The following is a 5000-nucleotide window of genomic DNA, read 5'->3' on the forward strand; positions in this document are numbered from 1 at the left end:
TGCCACTGACATCATGATTTTTATTATCATTCTCGGCGCTATGTAGCAACGTGGATTACCTGAACCACAGAAAATAACTAATAAACCCAACCACACGACTTCACTTGAATTCCTGACGTCCTGTGATCCGCAAACAATTCCTGACGTTCTATGATTCTCAAATAATTCCTGACGTCTTATGATTCCCAAACAATTCCTGACGTCCTGTGAATCCCAAACAATTCCTGACGTCCTGTGAATCCCAAACAATTCCTGTCGTCCTGTGAATCCCAAACAATTCCTGGCGTCCCGTGAATCCCAAACAATTCCTGTCGCCTTGTGATTCCCAAACAATTCCTGACGTCCTGTGAATCCCAAACCATTTCTGACGTCCCCCCCTCCCACCCACCCCCCAAAAAAGGAAAGAAACATCTCCATCATATAACAGCTTTCCATTCACCACTGTAGTAGTGTTTGGTGAAGAATAGGCGACCCGTATTCTGAAAAGGAGAAACTTGTTTGTCGTTGAGTCCGGCGGGCCTTTCCCTTTCACAGTCCAGTATAATCCCAGTCGCACAATTGAGTCGGGATTGTGTTTGATGAATTCACTCATCAGTAAGTACGGTATTCGGTAGTCGATGTTGAAGTCAGCATAGTATGTTGAATGGCCCTTTGGCTTATGAGAAGGAAAATATCCATATTTGTTGCAATATATTATCATTATTATTATTATTATTATTATTATTATTATTATTATTATTATTATTATTATTATTGCCATTATTGTTATTTTTATCATTATAATTGTCAATATTGTTATTTATATCCTTATTATTGCCATTATTGTTATTCTTATCATTATAATTGTCATTATGGTTATTTTTATCATTATTATCCTTATCATTATTATCATTATAAATATCACTATCATTAATATCATTATTTTAAACATCATTAATATCATTATTATTATAATTATTGTTATCATTATTATTATTATTATTATTATTATTAATGTTATTGCTATCATTATTATTATTACCATTATTACCATTATTGTTATTATCATTATCATCATTATCACTATCATCTCTTTTTTATTACTATTATCATTATTACTATCATTATTATTACTATTATTATCATTATCAGTATTATTTACTGTATCATTACCATTGTCATTATATTGATTTCCATTAAAAGGATCATTACAATTATCCTCCCCATTATTGCTACCACCTTCGTTCCCCGTTATTCCTCCTCCATCCCTCGATTAGCGCATTAACAATTAATACACGTAAGTCCGCGTGCCAGACTTTACATATGCGTTTGCCTTGTGTAAATAATGTCACTGTACAATAACGGTAATGCATAAAACATGCCTACTAAATATGGAATGAAGCTAACAGCAATCCCTGTGAAAATAGAATGAAAAACCTCTTAGAATATTGAATTCCCAAAATGTAAATGTTGACAGTGTATATCCTTCACAAAAAAAGAAGGTTATGTACTTTATCGTTATTTGTGTCCGTAACTTGTGCGAAAGTTGCTGACGGATTGTGATATGAATTTATTTGGTTAAGTACTTGTTAATTGGATATTTCTGGATTCGATTTGGTGATGCGGATCTTCGTGTTGGAATTAGAAAGTTTTTGTTTTTTTAAACATTCTTCATGTCTGCGAACACTCATAGAAAATGGACTAGACTTTCTGATTTAGTTTCTAGGTTGTCTATTTTTGACGTATGCCTTTTGAAGTTTTAAGAAATGAGTGATTAGAATAGTTTTTTTTTTTTTTATATATATAAATAGATTTATAAATTCAGATGCAAAAATGAATAGGCACGGAGATAATGCAAATAGATGTTATTTTTGTGTGTGTACATTAGCCCCGAAATTCCCACACACATTTTCATAAACAAATAATTACCACCCGAGAAATCCAAGAACAAATATTTCAATAAAAGTCCCTGGCCGTTGCAAATTCCCTGAGGTTTAAGATACGGAGTTCATCCCACGCGTGTTCCAGGAAGATCAGCATCTCGAAGATATGGCAGTTTATCCCTTATACCGAGAATTCCTGAAGAGAGGGATCTTTGGCTGCGCTCGAGAGGGAGTAGGATTTAGAGTTCGATCTCCTCAGGACTTCTGGTTTATGCTCCCGTGGTGGTTGTGGGGGGGGGGGGGGGGGTGAAGGAGGGGAAAGATACGCAGAAAAGGAAGAAGAGGAGGGAGATGTGTGTGTACAAATATACGTACGTGTATGTATAAACACACATAGACACGCACACACACATGTACGCATGCACACACACACATATCACACAAATATAAACAGTCACACGCAACCCCCCCTCCCCCCAACTACAAATGCACGCACACACACACACACACACACACACACACACACACACACACACACACACACACAAACACACACACACACGCCCCCCCCCCCCCACCCACACACACACACACAAGCTCACACACACACACACACACACACACACACACACACAAACACACACACACACACACACACACACGCACACACACACACACACACACACACACACATACCACGTACATACGAGCACAACCACACACAACCAACCCCACCCATACACACACATTTACAAACACCCACAACCCCCCACACAGAACCCCCCCACCCCCACCTTCCTCCGCACACACACACACACACACACACACACACACACACACACACACACACACACAATCGACTTCCAAAAATTAAAGAAAAGTGAGTAGACAGCAGCTCTTTCCTCCTCCATTGTGTTGCATATTGATAATCTTTATATTGAATATCCTTATTATCTTTCCCAGAGAATTTTCCCCGTTGCGATATCGCCTGTGTCATGATTTTCATTCTGACTCTTACGGAATTGCCGATAATGATAGCATATTAATGAAAGGATGATAATGAGTAGGAGGCTGTTGATGGATGTGAGTATGTTGATAAACATGAGTCATTTTCGATTTGCTAATGCATTTCTTAATGAGTGGGTGAATGAGTATGTGAATGCGTACGAGTAAGAGGATGTTAATGGAAATGAGTATGTTACAAAATATGAATATGTTAGAGCGTATATATCTAGGTTTTGGTATATTCATGAGTGTGAATATGTAAGTGCTCATGTTTATTTATATATTCATGTTGATGACTATATAAATGAATGTTATGTTGCGAATGTCATGTTAAGAAATATGTTAATAAGCATTGGTATGAGTATGATACTGAGTATCATTATAAATATATTCATGAATATCTTTATGAAAAGGGTCATGAATACGGGTATATTAATGCATTTAAGTATACTGTATGCTAATGAGCTAGCTGATAGCGACAGTGTGTCCATAATATCCCACCAATCATTCATGCCTCCACAGCATAAATTAATCCTAATCTATATTCTGAAAATGACTTATCACGCTACAGGAAAGAAGAGTAAATACCCGCATCAATTCCCTGGAAAATATACTCTCTCTCTTTTTCTTGAAAGATTAAGGTTTCGTAAAAATTAAGCTTGAGAGGCTCTTAAAGAAGAAGAAAAAAATATGAAGATGAAAATATAATTCCTCCTCTATTGAACAAATTCTCCATTTTGGATAAAAGTGATGAAGTCTACAGGGAAACAAGTCTAAAGGAAGTTTAACGCATTGAAGTTAAAACAAATGAAAACCAAAATAAACAATGGGAGGTAACGAAGGTACAGGAGGAAGAGAGAGAAGCTTGGAAAAAAAGATTCGTCTTCGTAAGTAATGAAGTTTTCTATTAAGAGATATCTGTATCTCTCTCTCTCTCTCTCTCTCTTCTCTCTCTCTCTCTCTCTCTCTCTCTCTCTCTCTCTCTCTGTATATCTGTCTGCCTCTCTCTCCCTCTCTCTCTCTCTCTCTCTCTCTCTCTTTCTCTCTCTCTCTCTCCTTCTCTCGCAATTTATCCATCTGTCTATCTACTCAACATTCTATATATATGTCTGTCTTTCTGTTTATCTCTCTATTTCTCTATCTCTCTATCTATCAATCTGTCTGTCTATCTATCGAGCGTTTTACTTGTCGCCTCCATATCTCAAGGTCAATCGTAGGATGGGTAAGGAGCAAAATAAGGAACAAAAGAGGGAGAGAGATCGAAGAGAGAATAACGAGAGGCAGAAGAGAGAGAATGGAAAGAGAATGTAGGAAGAGAGGAAGAAAGAAAAAGTAAGTGAGAGAGAAGGAAGGGAGAAAGAATGAGTGTTGGAAGGAAAGAATGAAAGCGGGTGGAAGGAGAGGAGAGAAGAAAGCATGAGCGTTGGAAGGAGAAGAAGGGGAGAAGAAGAGTAAGTGAAGGAGAGATAGATAGATAGAGAGAGAGAAAGAGAGAGAATGGAAAGAGAGGCAGAGACAGAGAGAAAGAGAGAGAAAGAAAGAGAGAGGGATAGAGGGGGAGAGAGGGAGTGAGAAAAGGAAAGAGAGAAAGAAAGAGAGAGGAAAATTAGTTAGGAACAAGGAGCAAAAGACATGAAGAAAGCAAGAAAAATCATTCAAGTAAATAAAATTAAAATAGAAAATGACCCAATAGAAAAAGAAAACAAAATATTTAACAGGAAAAACAAGTCAAAAAGATTTAAATTAAGAATAAAAAGATGATAAATGAAGGAAATAAAAGACAAGTGAAAAGGAAAAAGAGAAATAAAAGGGAGGGGAATGGAAAGAGACTGGTAAAGGAGAGGGGGAAGGGACAAAGTTAAAGAGGAGAGAGAAATATAGAGAGGGGAAAAGGAAAAAGAGAGGAAAAGGAGTTGGGAAAAGGAGAAAGAAATAAGGGAGAGAAAAGAGAGAGAAATAGAAGAGATGTGAAAAGGAGAAGAGGGAAAGAGAGAATTAAATAAAAGAGAAGGGAAAGAGAGAGAGTAATAAAAGAGAAGAGAAAGGGTAAAAGGAAAAGAGAGAAATAAAAACGAGGAGAAAATGAAAAAAAGGGGATAAAGAGAGAGAGAGATAGAGAGATAATAAAGTAGA

Source organism: Penaeus chinensis, chromosome 40 (genome assembly GCF_019202785.1).
Source record: "Penaeus chinensis breed Huanghai No. 1 chromosome 40, ASM1920278v2, whole genome shotgun sequence".
Lineage (NCBI taxonomy): Eukaryota > Metazoa > Arthropoda > Malacostraca > Decapoda > Penaeidae > Penaeus > Penaeus chinensis.